Source organism: Lissotriton helveticus, chromosome 4_1, assembly GCF_964261635.1.
Source record: "Lissotriton helveticus chromosome 4_1, aLisHel1.1, whole genome shotgun sequence".
Taxonomy (NCBI): domain Eukaryota; kingdom Metazoa; phylum Chordata; class Amphibia; order Caudata; family Salamandridae; genus Lissotriton; species Lissotriton helveticus.
The window spans coordinates 2,136,611,015-2,136,629,583 of record NC_136063.1 but is presented as its reverse complement, the minus strand read 5'-3'; the positions used below and the strand labels follow the sequence as shown (position 1 = coordinate 2,136,629,583).

Sequence of the window (18,569 nt, the reverse complement as noted above, 5' to 3'; positions counted from 1 at the left end):
TGCCCATGACATAAAAATCATAACATAGCAAATAAAGTATTTTATAGAGCACTTCCTACAGCAGCTACGAGACATGCGTTACTATATCCTAATCAATACATTTGTAAGAACACTCCTATTTAGTTGCTTCTACACAGAGCTGCAATGAAGTTATACCGTTCTTCAATAACAGGTAGAAACTGATATGAGAACAACCACTACCTAACACTGAACATGAAGTCAATACACTTCCAAAAACTACAGTCGCCTAGGCCTCCTTATTACCTTTATGTGTAGAGGAACTTAATAATATAATCAAATCTCTAAAGCCCACAAACTGCTTCCAAGACCCCATCTAAACAGAAATCATCAAATCTAATTTCCACCTTTTTGAGAAAGCATGTTACATACTGAGAGACCTGTCACTCTTGAAAGGCCTTGTCCATGGAAACTTGCCAAATTACGCCCGCATTTAAAACCTACCATGTTTCTTGAAAACTGATTACATTTGTGAATGAAAACATGTTTCTCACTCCTTGCCACTGCAGTCTCAGATCTGATTTCGAATTAAGCCAACTATTTTGAGGATTCTTTCAACATCTACCACATGACTGATGGGTTACTCATGAGCTTCCTGGATCTTTCAGCATCATTCAACACAATTGATCATGTCAGGCTGCTAAAACAACTTGAACACAGAATGGACTTTCTTGGCTAAGTCCGGAGCTGTTTTTTTTTTTATCCTCTTCTCAATTGCAGACATCCGGTAAAAACTCGAAACAACTGCTCCACAGTGTCCAGCATGAAAGGATCAATTTAAGCCCCATTAAGATTCGACAATAGGCTTGAACCCCTACCGGATATGCCAATAGAGTTTGACATCTGCCTACACCAACATGCTACAAATTCAATGATACGTGAAGACACTATGCCTGAAAGACATCCTCGCAATCAAATTTCCTCCTACTAATGTCTCAGAAGATGGAATTTTTACTTATTAACTACAGAAATAAATAGATTGAACAAAGTCCTACTTAATGAACTCTTCTTTGACAACATACTTCTTTGAATCTTCTCACCATCTGTAAAATCCTTACGGTCTACTGTTAATAGCACACTAACTAACTCCACACATCAAAAATTGGGTAAATGCAAATTTGGTCTTTCACGCTCTGAAAAAAATAAACATCGACTTTTGTAATATCATAAATAAAATAAATGCACCTCGGTTTCTACACCTCAAAAGGTTAAACGTTTAATGAACATGCCAGTATTAAAAGTAGCTACTAACAGATCACTGTAGTTTATAATGACTTTTATTTTTTCTATAACGCACAAACATGTAAGAACCAAATATATCTCCTTTCATCTCCTTAAAACCTTTTAATTGGTTAATAAGGGAGGACCTACATTGTCTGGCCACGCTCCTCTGTCTACAGCATCTCTCCTACAGGTATGTGAGGTGGGTGTAGAAGCGCCCTTATGACAAAAGATCAAGTGAACTGCAGCACTTCAGTTAATGAGACACATGTATTGGCAACTTGGCGTTACTGTCGTGCTACAATTTCTCCGCTCCACCCTAACAGGAATTGTGGAGAATACTCGAGGTCCCTATTGGGAGGATTTATAATTTACCACAAATGCAGTGTGAAGGTTATTATGACTTTAAAATGCCTCACAAAAAATCCTTTAATCTGTGCAGTGCTGGCCCTTGTTTTAATTGGAACAACTCTTTTATTTAACACTTCCTGCTAGCAGAGCCTTTTGTTGTATCAATATACACGTGAAAGCTACCTTTCCAATGACCACATCTCACAGCACCTCTTTGGACAACTCTCCCCTTCCATTGTCACCCACTATCCTTGCATCCGACCTTATGATACAACCAGGGTCCCCCATTGGTCCAGCTAGCCCACCAAAACACAGAGCAGGGTTGCGAACACTTCTTTGCAAATTAGAAATGCTTGTGTTGAAAGTACTCCTCCCAGCCCCCTGACAGAGGAAATTATTGTACTAGAATGAGTAATTGCCAAGGCAGTAATGACATCGAGCCATATCCGACAACTGACACAGCCAGAAGATGCATTACCCCGGCCACGTGGGGGGAAGAAGTACAAACTATCACCCTGTGCTTATTCAGCTTATAATACGCAATATCTCCATTTATCCCATCACTCTGAAAGCCTACAATCAGCAAAACAGAGAACAGATGCAGAACACACCGGCGGCCATTTTGTTTCAAAAGCCAGGCCGTTCACAATGTTATTATATGGCCTGGACGGAAACTGGAAGCAAAAATAAAAAATGAAAGCACTTGACTCTTTAAACACAGTGAATTATGAGTTCGCCATTAGTGAAACAATGCTGACCTCCCAGCATGGCACCCGGCGCAAATTACAGTTTGCTTTTTACATCACATTCTCATTAAAACCAGCCTCGCTTTTGATGCGGACCAGCGCAGGGAGGGAGGCCACTTCATCTTGGCTTATAATTATTGCAGCATCCATTATAGACTCCAGACACCTTATTTGGGGAAAAAACGCACTGCCTGACTGTTGCATTCCAAAGGTTTTCCAGCTAATTATTGATTTTTTTCAGGCAAGTTCAGTCGAGCAGACAAATGGGAGTGTTCGCGCCATTCCGCTGGCAGTGGAAAACAGAAACCGAGAGAGCCACGTTTGCTGCTTAAAGTGGCGCCTTTTAAAAGGAGCCACAGAGGATCCCTCTACTACAGCCGCCATCTAATCACCTTGTGAATTAATGGTCTCTCCCAGAAAGACAAGTGTGCCTTTGCCCATTATAACCAATCCTATATTAAATATCCTCATTAACGCTACATTGCCAGTAGTACTATATACATCACTGAGGGGGACATAAAAGTTCAGGGGTCATAGTTCACAGTCATGTGGACTGGAAGTGGAGGGGCGGTGTGCAAGGATCGCCGCACGCGCTCCATTACAGAGCAAACGTGCCAACTTTATGCTCTCCCACTACCACCATGGAATTACAAGCTACTTCCAGTCCTCTCTTCATTTAATGTTTAAACACTTCTTTACACATCAAACACAATCTTAGTGTGGTCAATGTACAAAGAATGTTCACTACAGTTCTCTAACTGGTGGGTTGTATAGGCAATGGTCATTCCCATCAATGGTTTCGTAGGTTTTGTCCGTTGATAGCACTTTTAAAACAAACCATGACAGTCTATTTGCACCGAGCATGGGAACACGCCCAGAAGAGGCCTTGAGGTCCTCACACTCGGCCACAGTAGGGCTGTTAAGTATAAACCTCAGTAAGACCAAACTATGATGGTCTGCCCACTTGGGCACATGCCCTGAAGAGGTTTGAGAGTCTGCCAAAGTAGAGACTAAAGGATGAAAGCCTCTCCTAACAAAGAATCCATTATCATGTGCTCAGATGGAGACAGCAATTCAACCCCAGAAAGCTCAAAATTTAAGACCCAAGATTTGGGATCCAGATAAAAAAGAATCGCTTTACCATCATTCTGCCTTCAATAGGTAAAGTGCTCTATTAAAGCGAGCAAACACATTAAGGTAGAGGGGAATGAAAATTTGTGGAAATCTGGGATTAATGTTAGTATCTAAAATATCATTAGGACATGGAGAGTTTTCAATAAGGTCAGGGATCCTTGAGTTATAATTACTGTCTCGCATTTAGTAAATTCAATCAGTGGCAGCACATCCAGCAAATGGGTGACAACTGTTGCAAAAAAAATAAGAAACGTCTTCAAATATGTACACATACACCAAGAAGTTTAAATCTCCATAAAGGGTCACACTACTTTCCATATTACACGTTGTCCAATTTCTTCTACCACAGCAGCCAATTTTGAGACTGGGGGAATCAAAGGGACGGTATATTAAAATGAAGTAGTGGGACATATTAGCATATTTACAAGACAAGGACGGGCAGTTGAAAGTAGGATCAACATCAAAAGATTCACATAAAGTAGTCAGATGTGGACGGGCAATTACTGTGACACAGCTTCCTTGTTTATTGAGGCAGTAAGCTTGATAGATTTCTGCAAGTGTGTGTGTGTGTGTGTTGGGGGGGGTAGTTCATCCAACAAAGCGTTAGTTTAAAAAGCCAGGTTTCTCTCATACATATCAGCCACTCTCTTTTCAAAGAGGTCTACAATCTGACGTTGGCCGGCTACTGCTGATCTGACATTACATACTAACATCTTTAATTTAAGAAGACTCTAGAGACATACACAAAGGAAATGCGTTTTTCCTGGAGTTAGGATAGTTTCAGTTTCGAGCAATTTTCTAATCAAAAAGTTAGCACAGAGGTCTTCTGAGGGGTTGGGAGATGGGGTATGTTGAAGAACACTTTCTTGACAGCGGGTGTGTGGGACTCAGAGTTGAAATGAGCAGCCTGGTTGGCCTCCAGGTGCATTACCGTGCCAACAGGCTTCAAAGTAAGCAAGTTTATGTTTAAAATCTAAAATTTACTCCAAAAGTAACTTGAGATTTTTTTTATGAATCATGAGCATTCTTAACTTCAAATAATAAAATGGAAAGTGACCACAGTGCTAGGTAGCTAAAAGGCAATGTACCCGGAGCATGGAGAGAAGTTAACATGCCAGGGTCACAGCAATAGGAATAGGGGATCATCAACTAAGCAACCGTTTCAATCTTCGATTCTTATGACTTCCCAGGCAAAACGGAGTTCCTGCACTCTTAATAGCAGCTGCACACTTGCCTAAAATATCTCTTAAAACCACTCTTAGTTGTATGCCGATTTTTGTAACTCAAGCAAAACCTCAACGTTTTATTAAGTACATCAGTCTCTTTATGCAGGGTCACATAACATACACAGACAAGAAACCTCAATGGCAGATAAGTACCATACTTAACACATTGCCTCAAGACCATCAGACCTTAGTCTATTCCTCAGTTAGGTCTCGATTAGACCACAAAACTGCTCTACTCAGAGGAACACCAAAACCAAGCCTTACACCTCTGAAAACTTTCTTAAACACGGCAACAAGAATGATCTAACATAGAAACATCTGCTCACATCGCTTTAGTTTTAAAATATCTTACTTCACTCTCGGTGGAACAATGATGCATTCACAAAACATCACATATAAGGTCGTCATCGTACCATGCTATCAAATCTAACACCCAAAAAAATGTAATTCTAAGAACAAGGTAATGTACACTCTAGAAATCTCGAAATTCAAGTAGACAAAAACCCCTCAGAGTCTGCATAAAGGATCTGGAATACCATCATCCGCCTAGTGCTCGCAACAGCCTATTACAGTGTCTTTAAAAGGGGTAAAAGAGGAAGAAGTCCATCCAATAACCGTGGACATAGTCTCCTGACTTGAGCACACCCATACTTAACAAGAAGACGAGGTTTATTAATATTTTAATGGAGTCACCCGTGTTGTAAAGTAACACAAATAAGAACATTAGAATGTTGGGAGCTCCACTGAAGACAAGGAGTGGCCCAAGGCCATTAATGACTGGTATAAACCTGCTGCTCCAACAGTCCAGTGTTTGTCTCCATTGTCACCCCAAAATCACTCCCAGGATGCTTGTTTTCCGGTCCAGGAAGGATCTGGCCTGGCAGTTTAGGCTGGACTGTTCCCATGGGGAGCAGGGTCAAGAATGATCTGCATATAGCTGGGACCAAACTGGGGTGGCATGGTGAGCAAAAAAAAAATGGATATAACCCAGATCTGTGACGGGGGTGAATGTTTGACTATGCTCAGCATTCCGTCCATTTTTTGTGTATCTATAATGTTACCCTTAGCTTAGGTGGGTGATAAGACATCACTGATCATATTTATTTGCTCTGCCCTGACCTCTATTTTTTTGTTTATCTGTTTAACCCACACACATGTGGGCTTAAAAATGAATTTATGTTTGTAGTATGCCTTTTTCGAAATAAAATATTCTGTCATCGACAACAAAACGTTCAGTGCTACACAAAACCACAAAAATAAATGATGGAGAAGTGCCCTTATAACAGACTACGCTACAACATACAACTTGCCAGATTGTAACTATATACTTGACAAACTGAAACTATGTACCTTTGCAGGGTCAAGATTTAACTGGAACCACTGGAACTGCTCCAGTGGCGACCTTAATGAATAGACCATGCATGGCAGTACATCACTATTAAGCAATGAAGTAGGGTCGTCTACTGGTCTAATACATCATATTCTTCCATTTGACGAAGAGGTTACTTGAAGTTTGATTTATATAGGACCAGAGATGTTGTTGAAGATTTAGTACTGATTTTGATTAATGGCATTTAAATGGTATTCAGGTAATTTTCAGATTAGAAAAGAGCTGCCCAGACTATGAGATAAAGATAAATAATGCAGAAGACTACATGGTGGAGTAAAAAATAGCCTGGCATAAAAATTGTAGACCCTGAATGAATGATTTTCTTAATCGGGCCTAAACAGTACTCTCAGTACAATAAAGGGAAGCTTTTTTGTAGGTGAAGAGTGTTCAAAGGGAAACATGCTCTAAGTGGTCGAGTTGGAGACTTAGGATAGAACACTAAAGAGGCCATTTTTGTACTGCGAAATTCCTTATAATTATACTGTATCCCACACACAAGCCCTTTTAGGACCATGGCCTATAATGCAGAAACTAGCCATTGGTTCACCTTTACTAGAAATCTCACATCTAGTCACACATGACAATCTGCTGCCACATGATAACGTAGAAGCTGTCCAGCCCTGAAACTAAGTTCTGAAGACATCAGAAAAATTAACTATTTAAGGCAAGTCTCCTGCTCTCTAAGATTATTAAGCTCAACAATGCCTTTTTTGTACCAACCCCTCTTGACTTGAGACGTGAAACTGCTTCTCTTCACCTGCCTGAAATCCACATAAACTGCCCACTGGCCAATTGCATCTCTGTAGCCATTTCATTTTGCCAGTTGCAAATGGTTTTAAGACGTTTTGTACCATCAAAAATATATATTGACGCAAATTACTGAATTATTATGTGCTCTATCTGGCATGTCAATTATTCCCACCCCTTGTCTGCCAACATCAACCCAATCTTCTTGGGCACTGTATAAGTAAACTTACGTTCTTAGCATAGGGAATATATTTCTAAATTGGTTTACCAATCCATACGTGGACACCCCTCACGGGGGTCTAAAATGCTGATTTATTGATGGTGACACAAAAGTAAGAGATTGTTGGGTGTGTATTAATACTTCATATCTCTTACAAAAAACTTTAATATGCTTTCCGTTTTCTGCTTTGTTTTATGATATGTTTCATAACCCACTGAGTTATCCTTGCACAAAGGGCATAGTGCTACCAATAGCGTCACCATGGTGATCCTAGATTAAATAAAACATTTGTTAAAGCAATACGATAGCAAACCTAATTTAAAACATACCAGTCACTTAGCATATATTCATCATATTGCTGACCCACAACAAATTAGTAACCTGGTTTCATAATTTGAACAATTTTAATGTTGCTAATGTTTGGCATACAAAAACCATTCCCAATGTGGTTAACAGTTCAAGCAAACCATGAGCCAGGAGTTAGGCACTGATCAGAAAAATAAAATATAAAACACTCGATCTTGATAGATGGATAGCAACATTTAGAAGCACCTGGACCTTGTGTTATCTACAATCCATCACAAACAGGATCCAGAAACATGTTTTAGGCTGTCTGCAAATAAGTACATAAAAGTTACTTTATAAATACTCCCTTCATTCCACCCCAACCTCGCAGAGGTACTAAGGCAAACACGGTGTATGTACAACTCCCAGATTCAACTCAAAGTGACATTAGAAGGCTAGTAACGAGCACACAGATCGTTTTTAAGAGGCTATATAGCCTATAATGAGTGAGAATCACCCCTGTCCTTAACTCATTCTAATCACTGGACAACACTGTTAGGCCAAGCACCATCACAAACACAGCTTAATCCCGACACTGCCAGACATCTGGGATGAGTATGAGCAGCAGCTGCTTTGGCAGTCTGTTATGGCAAAGAGAAGGAACTAAGTTGTGAGGTTGTTAATTAAGCTCACAGCTCTGCTTCTGTCACATAAACGTATCAGACGGCCTGTCTGCAACAGAAACAGAATTTGTAGAAATTATAATATTTGAAGGGAAGAATATTCGCAAAATAATTTGTTAAAAATGTACTCCTGTTTTCAAATAAAATGACTGGAAATACAATAGACTAATAAGATGGATAAAATGTGTGTGCGGGCGAGGAGGAAGGCATATTTTGGAGTCAGACCACTGCTGTTTATTCCTCTATAAGTGCCTGTAACACACCTCTCTCACTTAGCAAGGGTCAGTGGGTCAAACGATGCCACAGTGCAGAACATATATTGTGCGTTTGGCTATTGTTAGTTCATACCAATGTTATAACCATCCATTATTTCCTATATTTCATTGAGATAGTATATTTCCCATGAGTTTCACATTTTAAACAATGTGAATCCTAAATCTTTTCAATGTTAGCTATCCCAAATAAACCTACTGCTGAGCCTGACAATCTGTCTAATTAGACTCATATCTGCCCTTCCTTGTGCAGCAAAGCTGCTTGAAACTGTCAACAACCAGCAGTTGTCCCTCCCCACCTTGTATCAAAGGACCTGTGTGACTTTCAGTCTAGCCTTAGACCCTGTCAGGGCAGAGACCACTCTAAAAACAACTACCCCTGGCCGAGACCAAGGTCTCTCTTGCATCTTGATCCCATTAGACACCTCAGCAACAACCACCAGGTATCAATAAAAAAAGGCTGATATTGGCTGGCATTGGAAGAACAGCGTTGGTCTGTTGTGCTTCGTTCCGGTAAAACTGCTCACATCATTACGTCCTGGGCCTATTCCTATCGAGAATAATCAACATAAAGTGCAGTGTACCAGAGAGTTCTGCTTTGTCACCAGTGCAATTCACTTTGTACATGAGCACCCTTGCTGATACACTAAAACGTCTACAAGATTAGTTATAACGTGTACCAATCATACACGACTCCATCTCATACTTTAAGTGAGGCAGTCAACCTCCCCCTGCCTTTCATAATGACCCACACTGAATGTTGCAATTTGGCCTTTTTTGCATGGTCACTCCAGATTTTTACCTTTTTCTGGACCTTATTTTTGTTGGTATTAGGGCTGTCTGCACCGTGACACTGCTATTTAGTGCCTAATTGTGTGTCCACTAACCCTAAAATAGTAATGGAACAATTGGTTTCACCCATGTAGTCTATTTACCTTTCCTGTAAGGCCATTGTAGATAGCACAGAAAATGCAAACATGGAATGTGAGTTAAATAGTTTATGTGGGTAGCAATGTGTACATACAACAACGATAATGATAACAAAACTATATGGCTGCCAGAAGCCCTTTCTGGCTGGGCTGCAGTTTAAAGGCACTACATTAACCCACAGAAAGGAAAAGTGCACTTGCCATGTTAGAAAACCTATTTGTTTATATTAATAAGTGCCTTGTAAGCTCACAGAGCAGGTTGTCTAGTATATGAAAGTTATGCCAAACAATAAAGAAGGGGGGGGGGGGGGGGCCGGGGAGCGATTTATGGTCCAGTGGCCATGCTCCTCAAATGTAGTATTTCAACCAACACAAGGACACTGTTCCTAAGGAACAGTGTCCTTGTGTTGGTTGAAACATTATATGAAAGTAGCATACCATATATTTGAAATAGGTACCCTCATAATGTTTGAAGGTCTAAAGCTATTTCTGGAGTATATGCCCAGCTACATGTTCCATAAGACACGTGCAGGTGGGTTTGAAACATCCAATCTTCATCTTTGATTAGGAACAATATCAAAGTTTTCTACTTAGTTCAAAATCTGATTGAATGGTGATATCATATTGTTAATAATTTTAGTGGAAAGTGCTTTAGGTTGCCAAAGCCAGAACTGACTTAAAAATCTGTTCTGATACTCATCATGCCTCCAGAGCTGGAATACACATCTTTAGCTGGGAGAGTTAATGACTTTGGCTCTGAAGACAACAGCCTTCTTGGATTAAGGAGTAGGAGCGCCTAGCTTAGAACAATACTAATAGTCCACATAGCTACAGTGGGTAGCAAGATGGATGGCAGAACCCCAAGGACACAAGCTAGCATACCTGCAATCTGAGCTATGAGTGGAGGCAGGGTAGGTCCCAATGCTATTACAACCAGCAAAGTATTGCTAACACATAATGACACACAGAATCACGTCAACAAAAACAGATGCATCATGGCTTCAGTTATAGGGTATTTCAGAATTTGTGAAATTAAACAACATCCATCCGAAAAGAGTAAATATGGATATAAGCAGGGGTGGAAATGGTGGGAGACCTATATGATAGAACAGTAGTACAAACATTCCAATCACTACAGGAAAATATCCCATCCATCCCAAGCAATTCTTAACATATAATCAGGGCCACTGGAATTTTGCGATTCTGCGGCCGCTGCAATTTTTACATAATCATTGATTTGCCTCATTCGCCACACAATCAATCATCTGCTGCATAATCTGCAGATTTTATCAACAAAACAATTTTGTTCCTAGCTCAAATGGATCAAAAGTTACAAAAACATCAGGGTTGCCCCCTGTCACCGATACTAATTGCTCTGCCACTGGAGCCCCTGGCACATTGGATTAGAATAGACCAGATGATATGGGGTATCCCATCACCTTGCGGATGGGAGGAAAGTATTTCCCTATACCCCGATGATATGCTCCTACTCCTGTCAAGAACTTCCTACTCCTTAGTAAGAATCCTCCATATTTTTTAGATTTTTGGAAGCTACTCTGGCTATACCATGAATTGGAATAAATCAGTTGTGCTGCCCTTGTCAGGCCATGCCCCAAGACTACCGATTAAATGCGCAGCTCCAATTGTGGAAGAAGGATTTAAATATCTGGGCATATATGTAACGCGCAGCCAGCAGATACTCTTCCAGAAAAACCTCTTCCCTCAACTACATAGACTCTGCACCAACACAATGCATTGGCACACCCTTCCACTGTTCTTATTGGGCAGAGCAGCCGTATATAAAATGATGACCCTGCCCGCCTCCTGTATGTGCTACAAAACACTCCCTATTTAGTTCCTACCGTCTTCTTTAAACAGGCAGCCCAAGAACTCCGAACTCTGCTATGGCAGGGAGGTGCGCCCCCTTTAGCCCTAAACAAACTACAGAGGGGGGTCTAAGACTGTGGATTGGCAGTCCCGGACATTAGACTATACTACAGGGCCTCACAATTGATGGTAATAAACGATTGAGTCTATGCTAGTAGGGACTAACCAGTCTACAAAATGGACAGAGACGTAATGCCGACACTGGGCAGCACACACAGCAACAATGGTCAAATGTTGAAAAGAGGCAAACAGATAGCTGGGCTGGCATGATCGCTTGACAGGCATGACGCCACTATTGGTGGGAGACCAATTGAGAGAAGTAGCCAACTTAGCGGGCTTCTCAAGGTGGCAGACTATAGGCATTGTTCACATCTTGAATTGTGTGGAGGGATGGAGCGCCCCTCACTTTCGACGATTTAAAGCAAGAATTCGATCTAACAACCGCTCAGATTTTCCCCTACACACAACTTGTGCACGCTCTAAATAGGCACATAAAATGAGGAATGACCCTCTCATACCATTCCCCCCCCAGAAGACAGACTACTGGTAGTTCCCATTCTCGAATTACAGACGTCCACGATATACAAGAAAATAATAAATGATACACCAGACCCTTTAGCAAACCTTAGACGTGCCTGGACAGACGACCTGGGCAATATCGAGGATGAGGATTTGGCGGAGGCGATACAGAGCCCTAGAGAGATAGCAATCAGAGCAAAATTAAGGCTGGTACAACTCAGGGTCTTGCACCGCTCATATTACCTCAGCACGCTGCTTCACAAATGGGGCAAAGCACAGTCACCTTCAATGTTCAAGAGGCTGTCAACAGAAGGGATCCTTCTTTCATATTTTATAGGAATGCCCAGCCATCATTTCATTCTGGCAAGGGGTGACAAGAGTGAAGTCGAAGGTACTGGGAGTGAAGATGCCCTGGATGCCAAGTGGCCCCTATTGTTGATCAAGGGAGAGGGAGTCTGGCCCAGACATAATAGACTCTGGCGGACCCTTGCCGCAAGACGTAATATAGCGCAACATGGGCTCGCCCATCCCCCCCATCAGTGGCAGAATGGGAGGTCGACGTTAACTGGTGTCAACAAGCTGAAAAGGTGATGTATGAAAGTAGGGGTTGCTACAAGAAATGGGAAAAAATATTGTCTTCCTGGGAAAAATATTGAGGAACAAGAGAGGGACTGATAACCTACAGACACTCACTTCCATACTCCTCCCATGAGTGAGAAAAGCCAAACTAGATGTGGCTCCCTCTTCGGACATGGTCGATTTGGGATGTAATTCACCTCGTATGAACCATGGTGACTATTGTCATTTTTTTTTTACATGATGTAACATGATGCTTTATACATGACTAATGATGTACATGTGAACGCTTTCGGTGTTATTGTGTCTAAAGAGCCTTTTTAATAAAAAGATTACATTAAAAAAAGGTTTACAAAAAATATGGCGATTCGGGTTTCTGCAGACAGGAAGGCTTTTTGCAAAGGTTGACTGATCATCTTCAAGCTGCTAATTGTTGTATTTGGGTGTTAAATCGGTACTAATTAAGGTCAACTCTTTTCTCAGACACTTAATCAGGTGTAAAAATGACAAATAATATTGTATTGTATTGTATGGCGTTTTTGTAAAGCGCGTGGTTACCAGAAGGCATCCCAGCGCTGAGATAGAGTCATACTCTAGGGGGGCGAGGGGGGAGGAGATCATTTAGGAAAGAGGAAGGTTTTCAGTGTTTTCCGGAAGCGAAGATGATCTATCAGAAAACGTGTTGCATTATGCTGCATATTTTGCTTTTTCTTGTAACATAACGTAGTCAACCTTTCTGCATAATTTGCTCCCTTTGCCGTATAATTCCAGTGGCCCTACATATAATGCCTTAATTAGAACATTGAAAAAAACCTGGGCAAGCAGCAAAGACATACAGGAAACACAATAATATTGTGGTATGGTATAAGCAGAAAGATTATGACACATTTATATACAGGATTGAGAAGCATGACCTTCCACATTTTGTAATCTTTGAGAGACACTTGGCCAAGGGATTTAAACACTGAGATGGCAGATACAGAATGTAAGTGAATAGCATACCCCAGAACTGTCTCGTGTAATTCCAGGTTGGAACTAATACGATTTAACATACTGAATCGAAAATACCTAACACCAAACTAACCTGAGAATCATAATAAATACCCCAGGTGTCACTCAGGAGTCACTCAGGCAACGAGGTTCTGATGCATATGTCCAGGTCCTTGACAGATCTAACAGGATACTGGCACGAGATTATCAGCACTTTAGATCACCTGATGGGACTAGTGCTTGAAAACTGCCCTAAAGCTACCAGTTAGGCTTGCAAAAACACACCAAAAACAAAACGGGAAAGTGTAAATGTGCAGACTTTCAATGCTGTTGACCAAAAGACAAATAAACATGTTTTGCAAATCTGCATGAGCATGCAGACAGCGAGCAGTAAAAGCAAGTTACAGAAATGGCCAGAGGCTTAAGATACAACAATAAAAACACAACAAAGAAGGGGAGGCATGACAACACACCTGATCGGTTGGGGTGGCATAATACTCAAACACACAGAGCACAGCAAAGAATAAGCGACATGAAATTACATTTAAACACACTGGAAAGATACTCAAAAAAAGAAGTAGCCATACTCTCTAGACTTCACTGCTTATTTATGAACAGATGAGACCATTAATTAGGAACCAACGCACAGACCTGGTATGTCTGCTGCCCTGCTTAGCTTCCATCTTTCCCCCAATGGGTTGATTTTGAAAACCTAAAACGAATTTCGAAGGTAGACCTCGGGAAATGTATCCAAATCACAAAGCGGTCTCGGCAGCTATGAAATACTGGAACCTACTAGCTTCAAAACCAAAGGCTTCAGAGGGAGCGCAACCACAATGTGTCTGACTTTGAGGGACCCTCTAAAACTCAGTCTTGGAGCTAGCTCCGCTTTAAGATCTTAACTTCCATTTCAGCAACTAAGTCAGAAAGAGGGGAAAACATTTGGCCAGGACGACACACTTGATGTATCTGCCCTCTGCGCCATCCATTGTTTTCAGCCTGAAATTGCATTCAGGTCTCAATCAACCGCAAATTGTTGTTTTTCAATGATGCTTTTCTTTTAGAGACATGTTTTACCTTCAAACATTAAAAAGTTCCACGTATCCAGGTCAATGATAATAGTGTATTTTTATTCATTATTTCCTCCATTTTTCTAAATTGGTTTGTGAGTTTTATTGTGGTCTGGACTTTGAAATTGTTGGTACTGCATGCACTTTTATAGGAATTTCCTAGTGCTAGCGCCACAGCTACCTGGGGATGAGTCGAGATTCCATAAGAACTGTGTGTTTGGGAAGGTTGTTGTTATTTTGTTTGATAAGGTCACTGCCTCCCAAATTAGGAACCCTATTTATAACAATGGAACAATTTGATCTACCTGAATGGTGAAACTCCTGCCACCTTCCAGTTACCCTGGCCTAATGAACTGGGCTCCGCCCAAAACCCAATGATTAAGGCATACAACTTGGGAGTGCTGTGTGACCCAAATACATGTGGTCTCTGCAAAATTATTATTCAATTTGCATTGCTAAAAAGGGTACTGCTGTTGCTCATAAAATGTCGTGATCCCCGCCATGCCTAGCTGGGCTTACTGTATCAGCATATGAACAGGCCTCATCACCCTACTGCTCTCAAAACACCAGTAATTCAAAAACTGAGCAGTGTTTTTTTATTGCGTATTAGCACAGTCACCACACTGGCCCTAAATTCACTACACTGGCTCCCTGCTAAAGAAAGACTGAATGGTAAACCTCTTTGCCTTATATGCAGGGAGCTCAACGTTTTTTCATCAATCTATTAAAGCAAATATAATAGACCAGTATGATCTTAACCTTTTGAATTCTCTTCTGTTGATCTTAATAATAATAAGTGCATTCATAAAGTGCCTGGTTACACTGAATCAGAGTGTCCCCGCGTCTTCACTGAATTACTACCGGACATCATGGAATACGCCCTAAGCAACTTCGAGACTTGAGCCCTAAAACAATACATCAAAATACAGAAGCAAATGTACATAAGACAGATAAACCAATTACGAAATATTTTATTAAATTCACAATCACAAAATATACACAAATCTAGTTTTTTTATAGTAATGCGAAGGGTTGAACTTTTCAAAATCTTTTATTTCTAAAAGACAAAGCAATAAGCGACTCTAGAATACCACTTTGACTTTTTGGCTCCTAATGCATGCTTTTTTTGTTGAGCATAACAGTGCTTTAATTGGGCCACCAATCATCCATACTAGATTCTGTTTCCTGCCACGACGGAAGCAAAAGCTACCAACTTGATTTTTGCCTCATATATCGCACTAGTGCACAGTTTAGAATTTTCTGGTTTTAATTTTGCTGGTATTATGTATATTATGTATATTTTTCTTTATTCACGGTCATCCCTGAACTTTTTGCCTACCTACTGTATTTTCTTCTGACCTGTTGTTAGTGGTTTTATGACTCTGGGAACTTTTTCACTGCTGATCAGTGATAAAGTGCATATGCTCTCTTTTGTAAATTGTTGTAATGGATTAGTGACTCCAAGATTGGCTTGGTTGATTTACTTGTCAGACCCTAGTACAGTGCACCATGTGTGCCCAGGGCCTGTACATCAAATGCTGCTGGTGGGCTTGCAGCACTGATTCTGCCACCCACAGAAGCAGCTTGTAAAGTGTGGCTCAGGCTTGCCATTGCAGAGCCTGTGTGCAGTCTGGGACTGCCATGTCGACTTGGCAAGTGCACCCACTTGCCAGTCGCTAAACCTTCCCTTTTCTACCTGTCAGCCACCCCTATGGGCAGGGTGCATTGTATGCAAAAGGTAGGACATGCCCTGAAGTGTGTGGCATGTCCTGATAGTGAATTTCAGCCAATTTCGTTTTTCACAATTTCAAGGCTACCTATTCTCATAGACCAGAATGGGCAGTTTTATTGTAACATCTTATAATCTGACCCAGGAAACAAGGTGGAAAAACGAGTTTAGTATGCCTGAACTAAGAATGTTAAAATACATCTTTTAGTGTGGGTGATTTTTACATTCTGTGTTTGAAAATGGCACTTTTAGAAAGTAGGCATTTTCTTGCCTAACCATCCAGTATGCCTCTGCTAGGTTTGTGTATTTCATGTCTGGTTTGTGAGTGACGGGGGGATGGAGAGGGCCTTGGAACCAGCAGTCTGATGGGTCAGGGCTGGGCTGAACAGGACCTGAATTGAATAGAGAGTAGGGGGAGGAGATTTCCTTTCACTTGCCTGAGCCTTCATAAAATAGAGAGTAGGTGGAGGAGATTTCCTTTCAGCTACCTGGGCCAGGTCTGCTTTCAACAACTCCTGCCAGAAAACTGCACCAGAGAAGACAGCACTGGTTTTGCCTTCAGAGATAAAGGATTTGTGTGTATAAAAAGGGGGACCCAGACCTTTAGATCACTTCAGGGAAATCAAGAGGAACCTTTGCCAAGGAGAAAAAACGGAGAAGCTGAAGGAGAATTACTGCCCCTGTGCTGTTTGCTGTTTGGTGTTGACCTGCAGTGGTTACTTGTTGCCAAGGAAAGGCGAAAAGGACTTTGCTGTTTGCTTTGCCATCTTGAGGAAGATCTCCAAGGGCTTGTACTGACCTTGCCTCCTGTCTGAAGTCTCAGGCACACAAAGACTTCGCCATCAGCTCCCCCTGAATTTCCTTGCTGGGAATTCTTACCTACAGAGAGGTGCCTGCAGCTGTTTAAGACCTCTAGAGACTGTCGCTGGGAGCTGGAAGCGCAACGCAACGACGAAGAAGCGTGTCGCATCGGCACCGAGTCCCGACGCATCACCGCGAACATCATCGCAACGCCTGCTGTGCAGATGTAAAAGTCCACTCATCGGACCAGACCATCGCATCACAAGGAACCTCCATTTTGTCGCATCGCACTGGATCGTCGTATCACATGGAGTGGCCATCTTGTTGCATGGCAACCGGAACACAGTAAGAAACAGATGCATAGCCTCCTCTGCGGTAAGGAACAGACGCATCACCTCCCCTGCACTGCAGTAAGGAACCGACGCATCGCCTCCCGGAAGCAAGGAACTGACGCATCACCTTCCCTGCGACAATTTTGTTTGTTTTGTGTGACACATCTAAGGTACTTTGTTGGAAAAGTGTCGCATTTTCAACTTGAATTTGTGAGTGACAGAGAGCTGGAGAGGGCCTTGGCACCAGCAGTCTGATGGGTCAGGGCTGGGCTGAATAGGACCTGCATTGAATGGAGAGTAGTGGGAGGAGATTTCCTTTCACTTGCCTGAGCCTTCATAGAATAGAGAGTAGAGGGAGAAGATTTCCTTTTAGCTCCCTGGGACAGGGCTGCTTTCAACAATGCTGTCTCCACCTCCTGCCAAGAAGCTGCACCAGAGAAGACAGAACTGGTTTTGGCTGGGTACAGACACTCTCTGCCTTCAGAGACAAAGGATTTGTGTTTATAAAAAGGGGGATCACTTCTGTGAAATCAAGAGGAACCTATGCCAAGGAGAAGAAACAGGAGAAGCTGAAGGAGCATTGCTGCCCCTGTGCTGTTTGCTGTTTGGGGTTGGCCTACAGTGGTTACTAATTGCCAAGGAAAGGAGAAAAGGACTTTGCTATTTGCTTTGCCATCTTGAGGAAGATCTCCAAGGGTTTGAACTGAGCTTCCCTCCTGTCTGAAGTCTCAGGGAATTTAAACAACAGAAGAGTGTAATTCATCAAATGCATAGAAGCACACATGGAAAGAGAATGTATATGCAAATCTATTTGATTTGTAAAGAAAGCCCTCACTCACCAACCTGGTTGGTGACATGCTTCATCATCGGGCCCCACCGGGAGAAGCCGAATGCCTCCCCGGTGTGCTTCGACGCCAGGTTACTGCGGAGCTGGTTATTTGTGAAGATTTTGTGAATGTGATAGGTTAAAAATGTCCAGATTGTGTCTCACACACAAACATTTTTATTAGGTGGCCAATCTGACATATTAAAAGCGATGTGTTGGGAAATTATCAAATTAATTGTTCGGCTATTTCCACTTAAAGTGGGGTCAACATGTTTCTGCCCTCAGTGTATGATTTACTGGGCATTCGTCAGGACCATAAGAAGTGTACCTCGGTGATATGGGCACGCTAAGGCCCACCCTTACCTGAGGATGTGAAAGTTAAAAAGGAGTGTAAAAAGGTGCAAACAAATCAACAAGTTTATGGGGTTAAATTACCTCTTAGTCAGAGGAACCTGTTTAGTCTGAAAAAGAAAAAATGACACACAGACATATAAAAAGACAAAACACGTAATTAATGTCTAAGCATCGTTGGTTTGTTGCAAATAAACCATGCTCTAGAAAATGTGCTTCTGACTTGCCACCTGATCGGTGGTAGCCTAATGGCAACTGTAATAGTA

General features: G+C 41.7%; 1 protein-coding gene across 1 annotated transcript in view; it reads right to left on the bottom strand.

Moving 5' to 3' along the window:
- The window catches only part of NEXMIF (neurite extension and migration factor), a 1,312,151-nt gene that overhangs the window by 565,847 nt on the left and 727,735 nt on the right, over positions 1-18,569 (bottom strand). The window lies entirely within an intron of this gene.